At 43.2% G+C, this 24,636-nt stretch overlaps 1 long non-coding RNA gene across 1 annotated transcript in view; it reads left to right on the top strand.

Annotated features, from left to right (window-relative positions):
* Positions 1-777: 777 nt before the first annotated feature.
* The window catches only part of LOC306931236, a 28,926-nt gene continuing 5,067 nt past the window's right edge, over positions 778-24,636 (top strand). Inside the window, exons 1-2 of the long non-coding RNA XR_013790992.1 lie at positions 778-861; positions 6,932-7,024. This is a non-coding gene — a long non-coding RNA (uncharacterized lncRNA). The remainder of the gene's footprint in view (positions 862-6,931; positions 7,025-24,636) is intronic.

The following is a 24,636-nucleotide window of genomic DNA, read 5'->3' as shown; positions in this document are numbered from 1 at the left end:
TTTTGAAAGATTGTATTTTGGTTGATTTTGGAGTGAAAATGTAACGAATGTATTTGCTTTTAACAGTGTTTGTTGGTTCAAATTAATTTGTTGAAACATTTTCATGTATGTTTATTTGAGCTATACTGTACTATACTATATACGTAGGCTACTGTAGGCAGCGCTACATGAGAACATGGGTTCTTCTAACTACTTTTTCAAACAGTGCCAGGCAGGACTCGAGGAAGTTTCTCTTACTGGTAGCTGTAGAGTTCTTGTTGTGTTATTAATTACTGTATTTGTTTAAATTGGGACGTGTCTGTGATTTTCATGTTGCAATTTAACCGTTTTATAAAATTAACCAATAAGCCATGTGAGGTCCCAGTTTACCTCTATTTTATAATTCAATCACAATGTCACATGAGCAGATGCAATTATACAGTCTAGTATACTAACTCTACCATTTATTCAATGGAAAACAGCATATGAAGCTACAAAACAAATATCTGCTACAAAATATACAAAGATATAAAGCTACAAATTGAAGTTGAGCTGGGACTTCCAGAATCCAGATGCAAAGATACAAAGATATAAAGCAGAAGCTACAAATTAAAGTTGAGCTGGGACTTGGGACTGGGTTAGACTCCAGATGCAAAGATACAAAACTATCCAATGAGCGCGAACCAATCAAATTGTCCCGCCCGCCCTTTTCACCCTGTTCTGGTTTGTAAACAAACATGGAGACTGCATGGAGGTCACGAAGTTTTCCCCGTCAGCCAGCCATAGTTTCAAGTATTATGGAGGAATAAACACTACCGGAAAATTGATAAGAAAGACAGGACTGCGTGGAGAAAAGTCGAAAGGGAAAATACCAGGTGGCAGGTAAGGAAAGCCTTTCAATGACGAGATGATTTGGTTCAATGGTTATGGTTCCATTTGTACACTCAGAGAGGGGCCATAACTGAGGGTCCCTGCCTAGCTGCGGTTGACCCATAAGAGTATTGGACCACACTTTGGCCCCTTTTCCACCGGTAACCGGTTGGTTCCCAATACAGGGACCGGTTCGGTTCTTTTTGGTTCTTAGTCCATGAGCCAGAGCTCCAAAATTGGAACGTTAATTATGAATTGAGTGGGCGAAACCATGCCTATATTAGATTGTTATCACCATGACACTTCACCAATTTTACACGAAGACAATGATTTATTGTAGGCCTATTACACATTTTACATGTTTGAATATGCAATTATATGCATTATGTAGGAAAATTTGCAAAATAATAGAAAATATGAAAAAGCTACTATACTGTGGAAGGGTTATCATGTATTAATGTAGGCCTACTTGTATTGATCCTATAAACAAATAAAACAATTTAATAGGTCTAGTTTTTCCCACCAATTTTGGAGCTCTGGCTCCAAAGAATTGAACCGGTTCCCAAAACTTCCCATTGGGAACCAACCGGTGGAAAGGGGGTCTTTGAGACCCACTGGTGTAATAAAGATTATTTCCACGAGTGAGCCTGAGCCACCATATGCAATATCTATCAGCACCCTGTTCGACCAGACTGGAACAGAGCCTTCATTAGTATCAGACTGACCGAATATCAGTGGTGGACGAATATTGTGTTCTGCAATCTGCTAACACCTGTGAAGGAAGCTGTGCATAATACTCGAAGTGACCACACGAGGACTCCCTCTATCTATGCATCAGTCTGGCTGTGTTGACGTTCCCATGTTCAGTTCATTCTGCTTGTACAATTATTGTTCCTCAGTGACGCTATAGGTTAGGACGGTTGTACTGTACAGCAGTGGTTCCCAAAGTGGGGTCCGGGACCCCCAGGGGTCCTTGAGGGAGTTCCAGGGGGTCCCCAGCTAAATGATAGTTTGGAACCAAATGGACCCTTATGGGTCTGTAACTCTGAGAGTGTACAAACGGAACCAAATGGACCCAAAATTATTTTACAATATAAATTGGGGTCTCAGAGATAGAAATGCCATTCAATGGGGGTGTGTAGACTAAATTAAACGGGTTGAGAATAATTGCATCATCAATCATTGCATATTATCTTTTCAAATGGGGGTCTTGTAGATCTGCTATTTTCAAATGATTTTTATACATTTGAAAACATGAATTGGGACAATCTTGCACATGAGTATTTTCAGTTTTTGGAACGTTGAATTCCAGACTTTTAGGGCGTGTTCGGAAATACCGCACCGGAGCGCACAGCCATTAGTTTGCATTGCACAGTGCGCTCAGTGCGCTAGTATTTCCGAACGCGCCCTTAGTTGTATGTGAGTACTTTTTATTATTTTACAAAAAAGAAAAAAAAACATTGCATTGATGCACCTGGGACGTATCCTCAGTGATGTATCCCAAGGTCGGGTTTCGCAACATCATAGCCTACCCCTCACTCGGGTGAAGGCCTATTCATAGTCATAGGATTTTCGGTGGTGAGGTGACCACCGGAGCTGAAATAACATTGAGCGGTGGTGAGTAAAAACAGAGAGAAGGGCTGGGGTGGTGGCGGTGGTTTGCTCTTCACTGCGGCTCGTGACGTCATGTTGTAGTTCGGTGGTCACCTCACCACCGAAAATCCAGACTATGTATGAGCCTTGACCCAGCCGGGGTGATCAAGTCCCGGCTTATGTCCCAGTAGCTAGCTACCCACGATCAGTCCCATTAGGAAAAGACCAGGGCCACAGAATTCTGCCTTTATTTGATAGTGTCAACTCAAGTAAGCTGACAGGAAATGGGAGAGAGAGACCGGGGTCCACATCTCTCTCCGACCTTTGCAGAGTGTCGCGTACTCCCTATCATGGGGAGTACGTGAGTATTTTCAACAAGTGTTGAAAATACTCACGTGTTGATGCCACTACGATGGCATCAAGACCCAAGACCCAATATACATTTTAGTCAACAAAAATCTTTATTTAGTCAACTAACACTAAAGCATTCCAGGTGACTAAAATGTGACAAAAACTAAATTAAAACTATTCAAGAGACTATGACTAAAACTAAAATCTAAATTTGCTGCCAAAAACAACACTGGAGAGCAGGTTGTCTTTGAATTCACTTGTACTGTTCAAGTCAGTCATGAGCAGTAAAACTCTTGTTTTTATAGACAAATAGTTTGTAGTAATACTGTGCATGATCATTACACTAGAGGTTCCTATTAGAGAGCCGAAGCCTGACATCACTCGCTCGTCCCCTCGATTCCCCTGGTTCACGAAAGTAATTTCCCTATGGAGAATAACATGGGGTCGTCTTAAAATCGTTTCATATAAACGTTGTGGTCCAAAAATAAACAAGCTGTCTCGGCGTTATTGTCAGGGAGGTGTCTCTGTATCGTTTGCGACCGTCAGTCACTCATATATGATACAGTCTGTTTCTAGCTAAAATGTAACTAATTCAGTAGCAGTAACAATAGCGTTTTCTCTCAGTCAGTTGATTCTTCATAACCATATGAGTGCAGCGGCCTGGATGATTTGTTTATTTTTCAAACACAGTTCTTATAGGCGATCTAAAATCCCCCTATAGGGATTACAATGCAAATAAAAAGTACATGAACCTGTGGATTTGCGCCCTCTACCAATATTGACGTCAGACTTCGGTGCTCTATGGACAGCTTGTAATGTATTAACTGCCCCCAAGACCAATGCTTTAAAGATATCTTTTATTTATAGATCATTGTCTCATTGGAATAACTTGCCTCGAAACCTCTGCTGCATTTACAGTAAATTAACTTTGAAAAATAATCTAAAATTGCATTTGACACTGAAGTGTTTTTGTATTTTCGTTTACTTTGCTTTTTAACTTGCTGTAATCATGTAACTTCAGTTTGTTTGAGTACTGACATTTAATAATTTTGTATTTGTAATTGTATTTGTATGTTTTGTATGTGGACCCCAGGAAGACTAGCTCGTTGCCATGGCACCAGCTAATGGGGATCCTTAACTCTTTGAGAGTTTCAAGGATTTCTATATAGTTTGTAGACTTCTCTATGGCAGAATGGCGTTTTTGAATGATTTATTGAAAATTCTCTGTTGTGAATGTGTGACAACAAAAGACCTTCAGAGAAAGCTTGGCTTGTCTGCTTCCAGGAAAAAAATGAACTGAGTTGATGAAATGTTTAGTTTTTGTGTTGGAAGCCATTTAAAAGAGCCTGCATTTACACTGGGTAGTGTTTCTAGGACAACAAAAAAAGTTATGCCCGGTTGAAGTTTTATTTTCTAAATAACTTTTTTTCTGCTGGGCGTACATAGCCATGCAATATCTCATTTTAAAGGGTGAGTTGTCTAGTTCAATTAAAATAAAATAAAAAGTTTCTCACATGTACCACTGTAGATATTTTGCCATCTATAAATAGCATGGTCAGTCATGATCAATCTGACCTATCCAGCTAAAAGTCCCCCTATCTCTGAATTGGAACATCATATAAACTCAATTCGTTTTTGGGGTAAAATTAGACATTCTAACGCACATTTTGATATATACCATGTTTACATAGTCTTACCAGTACCTTGTCTATTCATGCATGTATCTCAAAAACCTGTTGTGAAGAAACAGTTTTGATAAAAAACACATCCAAGGACATTGTTTTGATATGACTTTGTGCCCATGATATGTATCAAAATATAGACTTGAATGTATACTGTATTATAACAAAAAATTGGGTTCTTACCATCTACCGTTACAGAGTAAATCACAGTTGAAACTCGCTTAGTCAAACCATAAACCTCAGAATAGTGAACAAAATAGCCATGACAGGTCTAACTCATTGTAAAAGCGTCTTTTATTTTTTATGACTACTAACATAATACAATTATAATAAATATTACAGAAAATAAATAGGCCTACATACAAAACAGTTGTCCCCAAACTACCCAGTGTCCCCAAACCACTGCATTCCAGTTGTTCTTGACGGTGTGTGTGTGTGTAGGCTAAATTTAAAAAAAAACAACTGAAATGAATGAATGCATCCGGTTCAGTGTCGGAGAACTCCATCGCAGTCTTGACTCTTCGTCTTCATCATCCTCCTCCTCCTCCTCCTCATCTGATGCCAGTTCTAAATATATAAAAATAAACATTTAGCTGTAGTCAGCCCGGCCAATAGCCAGTTGGGGGGGGGGGGGGGGGGAACGTAGGCTATCTGACATCATCGTCATCATCATCATCACACGGAGACACACTAAACAATGTACAATCATGATTGTATACAATATACAATGAATGCGATTATCATGCAAGCTCAGACGTCAATGAAACGTCATACAGATCTTATATAATACGCTACTGTTAGCTTCACTCCCCGTCCCCCCTCCGATCCTTGTAGCAAGGTCATCATAACCACACGTTGCTTCAGTAAACGATGCATGTTTGTTCTCCGTCTTTGTAGACAGTAAATAAAAGGAGCGAACATTACTCTAAAGATCAGATCGCCTATAAGGCACGCTACAATATAAAATAATTGTACTGCCATGCGTGCATGCCTGCTACGATACATTTGTACTGCACCGACCAACCGATCGACACCAAACCCCCCTCCAGCCATTAGCCAGCACCGACCAACCGATCGACACCTTTGGTGCTGGCTAATGGCTGGGGGCCATCGTGGTGAGTCATTCTGGCGTCATGATCTGACTAGTAGTAGTAATTATCCAAGCATCTATTTGTAGCGATCATCTTATGATTTCTGATCACTATAGAAGGGCATTTTCTACAATAAGATTACCTCAAAACATTCCGGGTTGATCGTCTTCTTCAATGGTTTCCCGGTATAGCTCATCGGACGACGATGGGGAGACAATGAAAAAAGGAGGGAGGGAGCAGCGAGTCTCGCTGTAAGCACTGGACCAGGGCTACTCCGCCTGGAGAAGGCGACTGGGACGCGTATGGATCAATACTACTACCACAAAACTCGCTCAAATAAATAGTACTGCTTTCAACTTTTTCTGCTAGAAAATCGCTCGGGCGAGACGGCAAAACAGGCAAAACAATGAAAACTATGAAGACTCCCTCTGCCCCCACTGTTTACAGGGGGTGGGACCAGCTTCCAATGGCAACACGTACACGTGTGTCACGTGACACGGGTTTTCTGGGTAATGTAGTTGGAATATAAGCTCAGGAATTTAAACAGCGCTTCGGAGCATATTAATATGTTTAGATTAATCAAAAAAGAGAAAGACGCCAATTGGCGTCATTGCTCATTTACAGAATATAAGCAATGACGCCAATTGGCGTCTTTCCCCTTCTAAGGGTTAATAAAATCAAAATCAAAATGCTCCGAATATAATAGTAGATGAGTCTGTAATGTGTAAAGACCATAATAGTAAAGACCATAATAGTAGATGAGTCTGTAATGTGTAAAGACCATAATAGTAAAGACCATAATAGTAGATGAGTCTGTAATGTGTAAAGACCATAATAGTAAAGACCATAATAGTAGATGAGTCTGTAATGTGTAAAGACCATAATAGTAAAGACCATAATAGTAGATGAGTCTGTAATGTGTAAAGACCATAATAGTAAAGACCATAATAGTAGATGAGTCTGTAATGTGTAAAGACCATAATAGTAAAGACCATAATAGTAGATGAGTCTGTAATGTGTAAAGACCATAATAGTAAAGACCATAATAGTAGATGAGTCTGTAATGTGTAAAGACCATTTAGAACCAAATGAATCTCACGCTTTGTGGTGACCGAGAGAGAGAGAGTCCTCAGGGTAAAAGTTCAAATATAGGTCAAGTATCACACGATGGAAATACGGTAATCAAGTAAAGTAAAAGTATAACTAGTAAAGATGCCAAATAATTGAAGTGGAGTAACGAGTATATTTGCCTCTGAGATGTAGTGAAGTAGAAGTAGGCAAGTAGGCTAAAGTAAAAGTAGCCTCTATATTAGGAGCAGTGGCTGCCATTAACAAATACTTGTTGTTATTTGTTATATTTTTCAGGAATATCTAGCCACAGTCAACGTTAAGTGAGGATTCGGAACAAAGCCACACACACACAACCAACGGCATCGCTGACCTTCACTCGTCACACAGGTAACACACACACACACACACACACACACACATACTCACACATACACACACACATACACGCCCCCAAGAGCGACACCTTGCACCGGCCGCTCGCAGGCTTTGACAAGACCTGCATCTCAGGGACTTAACACTCCAGCACAGTGTTATATTTTTGGTCTTGAACCCTGGGATTTGACACATTTCCGCGCCTATACAAACTCTGAATGTAGGCCACACACACACAACTCTACTGTACATGGAACGAGAGAGGCCTGGTGTGCCGTGCGTGCCCCACTAAGAAATAAAGATAGTGGCTTGGAGGCACTTCCATTGACATATTTTACAGTGGTGCAAAGTAACTAAGTACAGTAGAAGTACTCAAGTACTGTACAAGTTTGAGGCATTTTCAATACTTTTACTTCTACTCCACTACATCCATCCATCCATCCATCTTCAACCGCTTATCCGTAGTCTCTAAGGGTATCTCTAAGGGAGATGCCAGCCACCCGTAGAAGAAAACTCATTTCGGCCGTTTGTATTCGCAACCAATATTCTTTCGGTCATGACCCACACTTCATGACTATAGGTGAGAGTAGAGTAGGAACGAAGATTGCTCGGTAGACAGAGAGCTTTGCTTTCTGGCTCAGCTCTGTTTTTGTTACAACAGTGCGGTACAGCGACTGCAATACAGCCCCGGCCTGCTGCTCCGATTCTTCGGCTGATCTCCTTCTCCGTCCTAGCCCTCACTCGTGAACAAGACCCCGAGAGCCGAGATACTTAAACTCCTTCACCTGGGGTAATGTCTACATCTCAGTGGAAAATGTTGTACTTTTTTAGTCCACTACAATTATATGAAAACTTTAGTTACTAGTTACTTTGTAGATTGTGATTTTTACAAAACATATTAACCACCTCAGCCGTATATATTTTGGCCATTTGAAAATAGCAGATCTACAAGCATGTGATGCGACAGATTGTGAGCTTGTAGATCATCTATTTTTGAGTGGTGCAACCACTCCAAGGAACAGCAATGTCCGTGTTCACCTATGTGTTCACCTATGTGATGTTAATGTGACTATGAGCACCAGTATGACTATGAGTACAAGTAGGGGCGCTGTTGTGCCAGAAACAGAGAGAGAGATAGTGTTGCCTGCTAATGAGAGAGAGAGAGAGAGGGGAGGGGGGGAGTTGCACCACTCAGTTCACAGGGGTGTGATTTTTTTAATACATTTTGAACTTGTGAAATTGGACATTCTGCACAATGCATGACTACTTTTACTTTTGGTACTTTATTATGATACCGATACTTTTGTACTTTTTCTCAAGTACATTTTGAACACGGGACTTCAACTTGTAACAGAATATATCTACATTGCAGTATTGATACTTACTTACGTAAAACATGCAAGTACTTCTTCCATCGCTGATATTTTACGAGGTCGTGGTTCCCCTGTTCCCAGTGTCACTGTCACCCCACAGCACCCCCTTGTGAGCCGACCGACAACACTCAACAAGACGGCAAATCAAAGATGTTTCACACACAACACGGCAAATTGTACTAAATGATGCGTTCACGGGCAGATACAAAAGATTCAAAGATGCAAAGCTACACAGTGTATCTTTTGCAGCAGCTACAAGCGTCGGATTTGCTTCGTAGCTTTTTCACGTCGCTGGCTTCCATTGACAGTGAATGGTCGACTGCGTTTTTGCGTCTGCCCCATAGAGTAATAGAAGGATAGAGGCCGAACCGGAGTGACGATCACCATATGTGTGCAACATTGTGTATTTGTTCACCAAACAAATAAATAAAAAAATACCTGAGGCTTCTTTCATGACCCAGAAAATAGCAGGCAGATTAATTCATGTCGGCTTGTACAGGTATGCAGTGGTATGGCTTAGAGGGCCACGGTAAGAGTGTGGGTGGGAGTCTGTGAATCACTTTGCTTAGGGTGCCTGGGTGCCAATGCACTGAAAGAATGAGTATAGACTTCAGCAGAGCAGTGGCCGTGGTTTTTTGGACCCATTGAAAAATCGGAATTCTGGACTATTACTTGTTACAGAGTATTTCTACATTGCAGTATTGATACTTTTACTTAACCCATTTAAACCTGGGCAGATTCTAAAAAAAAGCCTACTAAATCCTGATAGTTTTCTGAAAAACCTATGTTTCTATGTCAGTGGTGCTCAACCCTTTTCATGTCAAGGACACCAAAAACTATATGTAATTGGCCGCCGACCCCCATCTGAAAATATGTTGTTCCAGGGACCTCCCAGAAGCAAAGATTTGACTTAAAAACGTTCGCTCTACAAGCTCGTAGCGCGGCACTCGGTGCCGCGCTATGAGCATGTAGATCTGCTATTTGTCAATAGCTAAAGTATAACATAATGTTTAAAACACCAAGGCGTTCCCGTCCAGAATGGGTTAAGTAAAACACGTGAGTAGTACTTTTTCCACCGATGTGAACGAATGCGTATTGGCGACACAGACAGGCAAACTTGGTAGGGGTCTCTTCCCAGCCGCTGCTGCAGTGCAGTATGGTGGTGGGAGGTTTGACATAAGTGGAGCTTTCAACCCGGGGACTGGTAACAGATGGCGTTGGGAAATTAAGCTCCTCCACGCAGCAACCCCGTCGTCGTCGGTCTGTCCCAGAGGTGCCCCTCTACTTGCCTCCTCTCTTTTCTCCTTTTTTCTTTCCTTCTCCCCGCGGCCTGCCTGCCTCTTCCATTCCCGTTTTCATTTCCCCCTGCTCCCCTCGGTCTGTTCTCTCGCCCCCGCCCGGCACCCCGTGCTTCAATATCATTATACCTCTTGCTTTTAGTTAGCGGCGCGTGACCGAAATAATTCATCTGGTGCCCTGAAGGACACTCTGTTGTTGTTTTTTTGTTTGTTGACGTATGACAAGGAAGGGATCATTACGGAACGTTTGGTTGTGAAAGTGGAAATACACCGCAAAACCGAAAGTCAGCGGCGGGTGGAGGAGATGGCTGTCGGGGTGGTGTAGTTTGTGCCTGTAACACAGATAGGGCCAGGGTGGGGACATTGGCAGAGTGTCTGGAAGGACGCGAGAGAGATTTGTTGGATTTCAGGCACCACCAGAGCAGATGACAGAAAACAGGACCATACAAGAGGCTCTGAGTCTGTGTCTGGAAGCAGTAACCCCCCCTTCCCTCTCTCTCTCTCAGCATCAGATGATGGGTGGGGGTTGTGCCAGGGGTCTCCAGGGCCTCCATACGTAACAAATAAAAATAGGCTAGGAGGACTATATTTAACATGTTTTCCCGGCTGAGGTACGGAAGGGTCCTTTGTAGCTTAATTAAACGAGCATAATTCCTCCGACTGTTGCTTTGTACAGCAAAAAGCGATGTTGTGATCAAAGTTTACGATCGACTTGTACGTGCTGAAAGTGTAGGTGTAGTGTATGTTTATTATACCTCCACAGCGGGTATAGTTTTAGTTCTTCGTCTCATCAACATGCTGCAAGTTGAGTTACCGAGTTAACCGTTTCAACGCAACCGCCGTTTAGCCGTTCACATTTACACCGTGATAGTCAAATTGGCCAGTGGTATCGGAGCCAACTATCTGCGTAGCGGATACACTCGGCGGCCATGTGATTTTTCTTTTTGGTTATTGCAGAGGGCAACTTAATAGTGCTGTAAAGTGTGGTGGGTTTGCGCATTTTGAGGATGCCATGCATCTCAATGAGGTCTGTCTCCCTGGCCGGCCTCCCTCCCTCCACACGCAGGAGAACCATGGGCAGGCTAATTGTGCAGTCCTGCAGTGTCCTCCTATCAGCAGTGGCAGCCAGCAGTAAGTTCACTCCATCTGTCAGTTGTTGCTAGGCTGCCTCCTGATATGTAAAATGATCTGTGTGTGCTGCTCCGCGCCACCCGGCAGGCCCCTTAGCACCGGCGAGGTGATTTCCTTTCCCCCCCCTCCCCTTTTTTTTTCAGGCGAAACTGGGTTTCACAAATCCTAATGATCCTCTTTTGCAACAGCGGCCTGACACGGCTTTGCTCGGTCGTTTACACGTGCTCTTGTCTTGGTCCCCCGCTGAACGTGTGCACAGACACACAGACGCCTGTGGTCGGCAGTGGTGTAAATTAACTAAGTACATTTACTTAAGTACTGTACTTAAATACAATATTGAGGTATTTGTACTTTACTTGAGTAATTCCAATTTCCAATACTTTTGCTTCTACTCTACTACATCTCAGCTGAGAAAGATAGAAAAAGATATCCACTGTCTAATACTGGCACCAGCGCCATGCACGTAGGATGGATGCACATACACGCCCCGGCACACACACACACACACACACACACACACACACACACACACACACACACACACACACACCTGTCTCAAATGAACGTTATTGACTTGTGTTGGGAGAGAGAGAGAGAGAGTCTGGCCATAGAGAAAGGACGACACAAGAAGTCCTATCTACCTCCAGAACAGAGAGTGTGGTCATTGTACCTCAGCTGAGGTAGAGACTGAGACACACTTCCTATTAAAATGCAATAAATATGATAATATAAGAGCAGAATATTTTAGGAAATTTGAGTTGTTGATCCCAAATTTTAAGGAACTAGATGACAATGACAAACAATTCATTCTGTTAGGAGAGGGACCTGCAGCACACCTGGCTGCACAGTATGTGACTACATGTCACATATGAAAAAACAACACTAAATGTGACCATTATCTTGACACACACACACACACACACACACACACACACACACACACACACACACACACACACACACACACACACCACGGACACTTTAATACTGTACATTTTTATCATTTGCATATTGTATTGTGTAAGTTAATGTTCTATTTGTATGTTTGATATTGTTTTCTGTTATATTTTGTATTTTATTTTTTGCTGCATTGTATGCTTTGGCAATACTGTAGTTATTACATTCATGCCAATAAAGCTAATTGAAATTGGAGAGAGAGAGAGAGAGAAAAAAAACAGCAGATGTGAGTGACAGTATGATGGAATGCTGCGTGTGATGGCCGATGCTGGAGCCATACTCCCCTGACAGGGATGTGTGGTGTTGGCAGAAGGTGTGTGTGCGTGTGTGTCCACCTGTATTTAGGGTTGCATACTATAGACTACTAGAGCGTAGCAGTAGCAGCAAAAAATCGTTTTAGTTATTGTCATGATTTGTCACCATCCGAGCTGGCTTTGTCTGAGGCTTACATGTCTTTAGTTTAAATACCGGTAAATACTTTTTGAAACGTCAATGGGAAAAATTAATTGGGAGATTCTCTTCCGGGCCCCTCGTCGTCATGAAAGGGGGCGGGACTTCAACGCTCTATACTAGCATAAACAAAAATGCACTCCGGATATGCCACCGGAGTGCAGTGGTTCTCCAACCATTTAATTCCAAGCCCCCTCCATTTGGTTCCATTTGTACACTCAGAGTTACAGACCTGTAAGGGGTCCATTTGGTTCCATTTGTACACTCAGAGTTACAGACCTGTAAGGGGTCCATTTGGTTCCATTTGTACACTCAGAGTTACAGACCTGTAAGGGGTCCATTTGGTTCCATTTGTACACTCAGAGTTACAGACCTGTAAGGGGGTCCATTTGGTTCCATTTGTACACTCAGAGTTACAGACCTGTAAGGGGGTCCATTTGGTTCCATTTGTACACTCAGAGTTACATACCTGTAAGGGGTCCATTTGGTTCCATTTGTACACTCAGAGTTACAGACCTGTAAGGGGTCCATTTGGTTCCATTTGTACACTCAGAGTTACAGACCTGTAAGGGGTCCATGTTAGTCTTTGTCCCATTCATGAGCCAATAATAATTTGATGACCGGTGGAGCCTCTGCTAGAAAGACTCTTACTGAGTCTCCGATCTATTGTACGATGATCCGCTCATCAAATTATTGGCTAAGAAAAGCGCCATGAAGCCTTGGATTGGCGTGTAATTCATAGAAAACTAGAAAAAGTGCCCTTCTGGGCACAGGTCTCCACCAGGTGGATAGGTGTAATAGTAGTAATATAAACATGTTTATTTGGGTTTTGTGTGTGTGTGTGTGTGTGTGTGTGTGTGTGTGTGTGTGTGTGTGTGTGTGTGTGTGTGTGTGTGTGTGTGTGTGTGTGTGTGTGTGTGTGTGTGTGTGTGTGTGTGTGTGTGTGTGTGTGTGTGTGTGTGTGTGTGTGTGTGTGTGTGTGTGACGCGACTTGGCCTGTTGTAGCGCCACCATGAGGCTGATTTGAAAACTGTCAAGTGGCATTTCTTCCTCAGCCTAGTAGTGGGAATAGGCATGCACAGTTTCACCACAATCGGACGCTGCGTTGAGGAGTTGTGGTGATTTGTACAAAACGGGCTACTCCTGAAAAAATTAGAAGCCAATCGTAGCCAATCAGGATGGATAATTATGAGAAATCAAACAAATCACATGATCACATGACTATGGAGAGCATATGTACCGATTTACGTGAAATTTGGATGAAATCTGAAGGAGTAATATTACAAAATGTGTTTTACATATGTTGGCCTCCTGGTGGCGCTCTAACGAGCAGATGTGAAAAATTCCAGGCAAAGGGTTTTCCTTGGCCTCTAGGGAGTGTGCATACATGGTTTTACACAGATCAGTGCAGTTATAGGTAAAAACACAAATCGGCCAGTTATAGCGCCACCATGAGGCTGAGTTGAAAATATTCAAGTGGCATTTCTTCCTCGGCCTAGTGGGAATGTGCGTGCAAGATTTCACGGAAATCACACGATGTGTTCATGATTTGCAGCATTTTGTTTGAAACGGAGCAATCCTGCGAACTTTGGAAGCCAATCGTAGCCAATCAGGATGGAGTCATGTTTGGACAAAATCTTTGGACAATGTTTGGACAAAATCTGTAGGTGTACTGTCAAAACATTTGTTTTGCACAAAGCGGCCTCCTGGTGGCGCTATAACAGGCCAATGTGAAAAATTTGGAGCAGAGGTTCAGCTCTGGCATCCAGGGAGTGTGTGTGGAGAGTATGGCTGCGATCAAGCCAACGGTGCCAGAGATTAGCTGTTCACAGACGGACGGACGGACACACGGACGGACGGACGGACGGACGGACGGACGGACGGACGGACGGACGGACGGAGTGCAAAACATACTCTCTCCCCATGCCTTCGGCCTGGTGGAGACAATAAGTAATTGTTTGGGTTGAACTACTCCTTTTTTTGGGGCGTACCACATAAGGTAGGCCAGTTGTTACTTGTCATCAACCTTTTCAGGACGTGACTCCCCCAAAATAATTTAATTTAAATTTGAACTGGGGACCCCCCAACATAATCCTATTTGAACTGGGGACCCCCCAACATAATCCTATTTGAACTGGGGACCCCCCAACATAATCCTATTTGAACTGGGGACCCCCCAACATAATCCTATTTGAACTGGGGACCCCCCAACATAATCCTATTTGAACTGGGGACCCCCCAACATAATCCTATTTGAACTGGGGACCCCCCATCCTGACATGCATTTGGAATGTAGGGGTTGAGGCATTAGATTTTGTTTTTGACATTTCGTTCCACAGATAAATATTGCAAAAATAGCAGATCTACAAGCTCACAACACATCACAAAGTGAGATGTTGTGAGCTTGTAGATCGGTAGATCAGGCCTTGATGCCTGACATGCGTGTGTTTGTCCGGGCCCGCATGCGGCATGATGTGATGTCACTCCCTGTTTCCTCAAAATAAAGGCAGGAAATTAGGAGAACTGAGAAAAGCCTCCAAAAATATCTTTACAAATAAATAAATGGCTGATCTACAAGCTCACAATGCGGCACAAGCTTGTAGATAGATGGCGTGCCACTCTGTCGTACTACAACGACGCACCCCTGGCCTTTACCACTTAGACATCCTGTTCCTAGGCGTACGTATGGTTCCAATTAGAGCAGCTAAGGACATGAATGTATCAACAACTACAGAAGAGAGAGAGAGAGAGACTGAGGGAAGCAGAATGAAAAATCTTACACAATCCTTCCGGTGTCATTAACCACTTAAAGCCCTGTACTTAGCTGACTTGGGGTCCCCCAGGGCTCTGTACTAGGTCCAACTTCATCTTTATTGTCACATCACAGGTTAAAACGTGTGTGTGTGTGTGTGTGGGGGGGGGGGGGGGGGGGGATCCTTTGTCAAACAAGCTTCCCATCATTTTGCAGTTTTTAGAAATGTTTTTAGAAAGGTTTGTCAGTGAAAAAAGTAGCAGACGAATATCTTTCTGTTAGTTTTGGTTGACAAAATGAACACCGGCGCTCACAATGTGGTGTGACCTTGTTAGATCTGCTACTTTCACCACATTTCCCCCCGGAATGGGGACGCTGGGGTTCGCGTGGTTAAACGGACATTATACGCCCCGGGTGGCGAGGGGAGTGACCGAAAAGGGACCAGAGATAAACCTGCATGTATAATAAGCCCTAGGGCTGATAACGCCTAGCTGACCATTTAGTGCAAGCTAAAGTTGACGCCTCCCGCCGTGTGATGAACTGTGACTGAGAGCAGCCCAGCTCACTGCGGAAGGAACAACACAGACTGAAATTGGCCGACAACCACGGCTACAGAAGAGAGGATGGTTCGGTAGAATTCACGGCTGAGGAGACTCTGGAGTTTGTCCAGAGGCGAAGCCGCCAAAACAGAGCAGAACACACGGAGAACAAGGCAACCTTCCATTATTCACACAGAACCAACAAGGGCAAAGAATACTGGAAGAAAACTTAAAATTACTTTTCGAAATTCCTTCCTTCCTATCCTTACAGTATTTCTCATTTTATTTCACCTTTTAGTTCACCAGGAAGGAGTAGTCCCACTGAGATACACAATCTCTTTTATACCAGTGAGTCCTAGCCCAAGACAGCAGCACAAAAAATACACATAAAACAGCAACCTAAAATCCATAACAAAAGAAGAAGAAAATGGCACAGATTAGCAGCGTTCAGTATCGGGACATGTGGCGACAGTGGTAACATTTTTAAAGATATTAATGTGTGAAATATCTATATAAACAACAAAAGCTTTTTCAACAACTCTTTGTTGTGATTCAGAAGAAGACCCCCCTGGGCTACGACCTGGTTCGGTGCCCCATGGGACAGAACGTTATCCCTGCTGAATAATTTGACTTTATCAGCGATGTACCGATATTTCGGATGTACCGATATATCGGTATCGGCCGTTATTTGCTGGTAAATATCGGTACATTCAACGGTGGCAGTAGCCAATATAATTATGGGTTCCTGTGGGTATCATACTGGGTACTCTAACAACAAGGCCTTAAGTCCCAATTTTATACTTTGGCCTTTGGTTCCCGTTTGAGAGTTCTGTGGTCTTTGCTTTGTTTCACTGTCTGCTGACGTCTTCTATAGTGATGTCTCCTTTTGTTGTAGTTGCGACCGTAGGTCGCAGATTACTATGAAAACCTGCAAAACCTGTCAGTCCGTCCATCCGTCACGCCTTGTGACACGCTCCATATATGGTTGTCACAGACAGACAGACAGACAGACAGACAGACACAACTTCATCCATCCAGTGACACACAGTATGCGGGAGGACATTCATTACATATAGTGATAAACACAGCTCAGTGAAATGCTGATGATAATACATATTATTTAAGTCTCATTGAGGGACACTTCTGGCAACATATGCATTTTATACTGAGTAATAGTAATTTGGGCTTTTTAGGAATATGTATTGAAGTACAGTCTGAGGTGAAAATAACCCTCCGACGGGACAAAATACAGGACAAGCATGCAGCGTGATGATGGGCAGAGTGCTCTTTCAACCCATTTAGGACGATTCTAAAAAAAATGTCTTCTAAATCAAGTTTTCAGAAAAACCTATGTTTCTATGTCAGTCGTTCTCTACTATTTCATGTCAAGGACCCCCAGAATTATCTGTATTTGGCTGCGGACCCCCATCTGAATATATGTAGTTCCAGGGACCCCCCAGAAGCAAAGATTTGAGTTAAAAACGTTCGCTCTGAAAGAATATATTCAAAGATTTGCGCCACATTTTCACTATTTTTCAAAGAATAGCAGATCTACAAGCTCTTAGCGCGGCCACACTATGGGCTTGTAGATCTGCTATTTTTCAATAGATAAAGTTTAAAATAATGGTTAAAACACACCAAAAGGGTGTGTTTTAACCATTAAAAAACAACACGCCCAGAAACAACACGTCATCACTGTAGCGTACTGGAAACCTTGAATGTCCAAAAACTTTCCTTATTTAGGAAAATGAACAAAGAACCTGCTTTCCAAAGGATCCATTGTAGCTATTATTTAGTTGTGTTCATAACTTTCATTCGTTAAATATAAATAATAGTCTATTTTTGCGCAACAATGTTGTACGATGAAGTGGGACATTCATTTACAAATAAAATGGGCCCATGTGATTTACAATGACAAATACTAAAACCGTTTACTGTGGTCTGAGGATGAAGTGGAATGGATACCACAAGTGTTAGAGAGAAGGGCGGCGGTGGCTCAGGGGGTAGAGTGGCTGGATGGTGACTGCAAGGTTGCCAGTTCGAACCCGGGCTCCCCCAGAGTTAGTGTCGAAGTGTCCTTGAGCAAGACACTGAACCCCAAATTGGGGGTGCCTTGCATGGTTTCTGCCACCATCTGTGTATGAATGTGTGTGTGAATGGGTGAATGTAATGCACTTTAATGCACAATCTATGTAAAGCGCCTTGGATAAAGGCGCTATATAAATGCACCATTTACCATTTACCATTTATTAACAACATTTACGACAACCACTTTCAACCTGCTGTCCAATGTTAATTTTGTTATTTTTATTTTGTTTAGTTTTACTCTATTGTGTGTGAGTGTGTCCACTGGACTGCTATGAGAGGCGTTCCTGGTTGGAGCCTGATTGGTAAATAGCCTAAATGGTAAATTATGCATTTGTATAGCACTTTTTATCCATTCACACACACATTCATACACCGATGGCGGAGGAAACCATGCAAGACACCAATCAGAGTCTTGCTCAAGGAAGGACACTTCGACACTAACTCTGGGGGAGCGATTATCTGGCAAGATGATCCTGTACTGTGTGAGGGATTCAAAGATCCAATCATAAGCCTCCCGCTTTGCTCACAGGCGCCCTGATCATTTCCAAATGGGTGTGAATGGCAAACTTTTGACACGGCGACCGGTCGACACAACCTGTGGCGCGTTGTACCGCAAGAACACCACTGTCTATATCAGAGGTTCTTAAACTATTTCATGTCAAGGACCCCCAAACTAACACACATGACCCCATCAAGGCCTGAGGCCCATTCTGAAAATGTCTTCTAAATCAGTCACTTTCAAGATCTTTCACATCTTCTTCCAAAAATAATGTACAGTACAAGCTCACATCGTGAGGATATTGTTTTTTTCATTGGCACGTTTGACTGTCAAGGTTTCAGCCTTCAGGAAGAAAGCCTAAATACAAAGAGAAGACATTGCACACAACAACCACACCAAGGGGTCTAACGCAGTACTGTCACCTCCTAAACACATGAAAAACTGGGAAAAAAATACAAAAATTACGGCACTCCATCTTTAAGCACAGTAATTGAGTAAAGGTATTTGGTTACTTTACACCAGTGCTGTCGGCCACTGGCTGGGTTGTACCAGAGTAACGACAGTGGCGACACGCTTTGATCTCACCATGGGCTATAGTTCCAAACATCGGAACTATCCCATTGAGATAGAATGAGCACTTCCGCATGCCATTGTTACAATGGGAGTCACTCTCTCTTACTAGATTACTCTGGGTTGTACATTCCTGCTGTGCTCATTGGTATTCGTGTTCATATTAGCCTCTTCAATCAGCATGCAGAGCAGCCCTGATTAATGGCGACAGAGAGAGCAATCTCTCACTGATTCATTAAACAGGACTGGCGTGAATAAAAAGGGAGATTTGCTCATATTGCCTCTCAGATCCCATATTATGCTCTGTCTCCGGAGCAATGTATAATTCATAGTGTTGTCAGTGGTGGCGAGGCGAGCGCGTCCACACATGCATACTGTAGTAGTGGCACGCATGCAAAATGGCAGCGTACAATTGGAATAGTACCCCCTAATCACACATCGTATTATTAGGTTATGTGGAAATAATTGATGTGTTAGCCGACCGTGCAGCGTTTTGGAAACGCTTATTTTGCCCACTAGACTTTGAACTCCTGCTACTGGTAATTAAATTATAATAGAATGTTGCTATTGCCGTTTGAGTGATCAACGAATAAATTATGCATTATGCTGGCCTGGGTACATGATTCGGCCGGGCACTTAACCGAAAATGTATTGAAGAAACCGATAAATATATATATATGTATATCATGCAAGGCACCTACCTGCACATCGGGAGCAATTAGGGGTTCAGAGGCTTGATCAAGGACACTTTGACACTAAGGTCGCCTTCACACCAAATACTTCGGTAGACTCGATGCGAATGGGCGGAGAAGTTGGGATTCTTGCATATTTAATTTGCTGCGGTTTGCCGCCACACTGCGCTGTCATCCGCAGCAATTGGAAACGCAGCAGGGACTTTTATCAAATCTATGGTGTTAAAATTATACTCATAACTTGCATGTGTCGTGCCGTCGGGGACTGGACCTCTCTCTCTCTCTCTCTCTCTCTCTCTCTCTCTCTCTACGCACGCAGCCACGCACTGTTCTTTTGGGCTTGGAGGCACAGCGCTGAGCGCACTGAGCAGACGGCAGCGCAAAATGTTTACAAGTTTATCGAGATGAAGAAAGTCCCTACTCCCCACACAGTGACAGCACTCCATGTTTACGCACAGACAGACAGACAGAATATTCTGTAGGCTACACTGCAGTGTTTTCATGCGTTTCCTTAAGCAATTGATTAATGTACTCGTCCTCATATTTCGATCAGGGCTTCGGAAGTTCGGTCTCCTCATTCGACCACGTCTAGTATCCACGGTAACGGGACATCTTTGCGCTGCGTAATATATGCCTTCTCCGTCTCCAACTGTGTTTAGCTCCTAGCTCACCCGCCACATTGTTTGCTTCAAGTTCATTTCCTTTATTTGCTACGGATTGCATTCAACCTGCACCGAATCGAAATCAAGTGCGATTGGAAGCGAAGCGAAACCCCCGTTTTTTGGCAGAGTAGAATGCGGTTCTTTGATGCGCATTAGGATTCGAATGAGGCTTCACACCTGCCAAACGAAGCGCACTTTCCGACAATGTTCAGCAGGATTCGTTTTAATCGCAGTAAAGCTTTCTGGTTTGAAGGCGACCTAACTCTGGGGGAGCCCAGGATAAAACTGGGAACCTGCTGCCCCACAGACAGACACCACACACACACACACACACACACACACACACACACACACACACACACACACACACACACACACACGATTAGATCGTGTCAAAGGTTATGTCTCACCTAGACACAGGATCTGACATGAATTTGACCTGATGGTCAAGATTCAGTTTATACCCCTGAGCAAGCAGGCAGGCTCCATTAGCTCATTTGCGCAATTTGGGTTCAAATCCGAGGTAGAAGAGAAAGTTACATAGTGCAGCTTTAAAGCATAGTGTTCTTATAATAATCATCGGTTGCTATATTACAGTGTGTTTGTTGTTGAACAAACAGAAAATACATTTGCAGGTGGATTGCAAATCAGGAGAGAGTAACCATTTATCAGCTTACATTTTATACAGTGTTACAGTACCAATTTTGTCTTCTCATTTCCTTGTGTCATCACTTCCACATACACTTGTTTATCCTGTATCCTGTGTGAGTTCTCTGTCTTGATTGGATTCAATTTCTGTTTCTAGCGAAAATGTAACAAATTCAGCAGCAGTAACATTAGCGTTTTCTCTCAGTCAGTTGATTCTTCATATCCATATGAGTGAAACGGCCGGGATGACATGTTAATTTTTCAAACACAGTTCTTATATGAGGCGATGTAAAATCCCCCTATGGGGATTACAATGCAAACTAGAAAAAGTGCCCTTCTGGACACAGGTCTCCACCAGGAAGATAGGAGTGTGTGTGATGTTTGGCAAAATGTTTAGGAGCAATATAAAAGTGTGTGTGTGTGTGTGTGTTTGTGTGTGTGTGTGTGTGTGTGTGAGACGCGGCTTGGCCTGTTGTAGCGCCACCATGAGGCTGATTTGAAAACTGTCAAGTGGCATTTCTTCCAAAGCCTAGTGGGAATATGCATGCACAGTTTCACCACAATCGGATGCTGCGTTGAGTAGTTGTGGCGATTTGTACAAAACGGGTACAAAGCGGGGTACTCGTTTAGAAGTTTAGAAGCCAATCATAGCCAATGAGGGTGGATTATGAGAAATCAAACAAACCCGTCTTGATCACATGACTATGGAGAGCATGTGTACCGATTTGCGTGAAATTTGGATAAAATCTGAAGGAGAAATATTAGAAAATGTATTTTACATATGTCTGCCTCCTGGTGGCGCTATAAAGAGCAGATGTGAAAAATTCCAGGCAAAGGTTTTTCCTTGGCCTCTAGGGAGGCATACAAAGTTATCCACAGATCCGTGCAGTTAGAGGTAAAAACACTTTTCGGCCAGTTATAGCGCTACCATGAGGCTGAGTTGAAAATGTTCATGTGGCATTTCTTCCTCGGCCTAGTGGGAATGTGCGTGCACAATTTCACGGAAATCACACAATGTGTTCATGATTTGCAGCATTTTGTTTGAAACTGAGCACTCCTGCGAACTTTGGAAGCCAATCTTAGCCAATCAGGATGGAGTCTGAGAAATCTGAAAGACCCGTTTCGTTGAATGGCTCTAGAGAGACTGTGTACCAATTTGCGTGATGTTTGCACAAAATCTGTAGGTGTACTGTCCAAAAACTTGTTTTGCACAAAGCGGCCTCCTGGTGGCGCTATAACAGGCCATTCTGGAAATTTTGGGGCAGAGGTTCATCGTTGGTATCCAGGGAGTGTGTGTGCAAAATTTAGCATCGACCAGGTTAACGAAAAACAATCACTTACCCTACCTTAAGTTTATATAGTATACTTAAGCTGTAAAACAAGTCTTTTACACACCCACAGGGGCGAGAAGACCAGACGACGGCCGCAATGGTACAAAAACAAATAATAACAATAAACAATAAAAAATACAAATACAAATAAATGGTTATAATATCGAGAAGTCTGAGGGATAAACCTTTTTACTCGAATAGCAGCCACCTGTAGTTCTTTTAGAGCAGTTTTGTCAAGAAAATCTGTGCAGGTGATTATTTTGTAAGTGTTGGAGTTTGGAAGCGCTCGTCGAAGTCCGTACTCCGTACTAACTGTTTCAAATTTGCACATAATGCAGGGGGCAGCAGCACGACCCGTTAATTAAAACGAGTGCTTCCAAACTCCAACACTCCAACACAAAAAATAATTCTTAGCAGAAAGTAGCTCATAAGTTTAACATGTGGATGGTGGATTTTTATGAAACAAACGCTTTGCAGATTGCAATAGGATAATTCAAGCTTGCCCTACAGCTGCAATGTTGGTGAGTTTAACGTTGTTTAGTACAAGCAGATCGGAAATTCGATTTGGATCAATGGGCTGTCAATGGAGGGTATTGCAACTCTAGATTCATCCCATTATAAAAACAATCTAGTGTTGCAAATTGCGGCTAGCTCATTGCCAGTTGCTGTACTGTCTTCTTTGTGCTGCTTTGAAAGCCAAAGGGCATCACCATGAATGATCTTCCTCAGAGAGTGAACACTCCTCCTGCCACCAGACAAAAGAAATAATATATAAAAAAATATAAAAAAATAAACGTCCTATAAGATAATCACCTCAGCGCTGCCATCCTTCCACCATATTACCGTAGGATTGATTTCTATCAAACATTACCCGGCCTGCAAATGATGTGTCTGAGCAAGCGCGGGCCATCAGGCGGCCGTCATTACCGCCGCTCATTTGTGAGGTAAGTGACGATGGGATGTGACAGCGGCGGAATTAGCTCGGCGTCGTCGGCTCTCTGTCACTCTCAATGCTGGAACGCTGCTGGGGGGGAGGGGGGGGGGGGCTTGATTAAAACGATATATAATTCCACCCTACACATTTAAAGCACCCGTCCTGACCCACTTTCCCTCGCACCTAGTGGACCCACCTCTTCAGACTCCCATCTTAGCCCGTAGCACTTGCACTAGCCTCGACGACCTTACAGTCGTATATGAAGGGCTCAACTTATGTACTCATTTAGATAACATTTTATGTAGACGTAGCAATAGTGTGTAGTAGTGTACGCATAGTTTCATTATGTAGATATTTCACTGATCTTATAGCTTACATATGGTTCTTGATTACTATTTCTTTATGTATTTGATGTATTACCATGTGTTGTTCTTGCTTACTGTAAATCGCTCTGGATTAAAAGCGTCTGCTAAATGCCTAAATTGCAAATTGTATACCGCACAGAACACACAAAGAATCTAATAATAATAATTATTGTAATAATAATAATTATAATAATTTGAAAGAAGTAAAACGGGAAGATCTAAGCAATACTACAATGATGTCTCTTAAGATTTATTTAAAAAATGTCCACAGATTCAGAGCCGCGCAGATCCCCCCCCCCCGGTCATGCATGTCAGGCAGTTCCGAAGCATGGGAGCATACTCCGTAAAGCAGCTTCTCCATACTTTAGTTGTATCAGTCTCTGGATGATCTAAGGGCCTTGCCGCGGGCACGTGCTTATAGGAAGCATTGCTGTGCACACTACACAGTAAAAGATTTTAAAACCTATTCCAAAACTGACAGGCAACCAATGTATAGGGGCAAAATAACCAGTTTGGGTTCCTGCAGTCGACACCTTTTATTTCCCTGTGTGTAGCCTTTACCCCCCCCTGGAACAGACAAAGGGCACACCTCTGTGCACAGTGTGTGCGAACGCAGCCCCCTCGGTTTCTGCCGCGGCTCGCTCAAGGTGATTGCTGATCTGAGATAGAAAAACGGATGAAAGGCGCCCAGGCGGAACGGCCTTCATATAGAGAAGGTGCCACCATATTGCTTTTTTCATTATATAGCCGCCACCACCTCCCTCCTCCATGAAAAGGAACCATAGTATAGAGGCTGTTATAGCCAGCTATATTTATTTATTTTTCCTTTTCCTTTTTTTTACTATCCATGTCCTTTGCACTGAGAGGCCCCTCTCGCTGCTGCTGTGTTGCCTTATTGAGCGGTGTTAAAAATCAATAGGCTCTGACCTTACCTCTGTTCGGGGGGCTGTGTCGTTGACCACATCAGGACACACGCGGCGTGTTCTGCTTCTGTCTTAGCACTCGATAAGTGCCTCAAATCCTGACCCTGTCTGTCTGTCTGTCTGTCTGTCTGTCTGTCTGTCTGTCTGTCTGTCTGCCTCTCTGTCTGTCTGTCTGTCTCTGTCTGTCTGTCTGCCTCTCTCTCTGCCTGTCTGCCTGTGTGTCTGACTGCCTCTCTGTCTGTCCGTCCGTCCGTCCAGCCCGACTCTGAACCAGGTGGCCTCAGCAGGTCTTTAAGGGGTTAACGACGTCCTCATATAAGACGGGATAGGTTTGTCAGAAAACGATGTGTCCTCGGGGACCACTGTGTCTGAAGACGGGTGACAGCGGCTCAGCCTCTCAAAGCTATAGGAGGAC

The sequence above is a fragment of the Electrona antarctica genome (assembly GCF_951216825.1).
Source record: "Electrona antarctica genome assembly, chromosome: 10".
Classification (NCBI taxonomy): Eukaryota; Metazoa; Chordata; class Actinopteri; order Myctophiformes; family Myctophidae; genus Electrona; species Electrona antarctica.
This window is presented reverse-complemented; position numbering and strand designations above follow the sequence as displayed.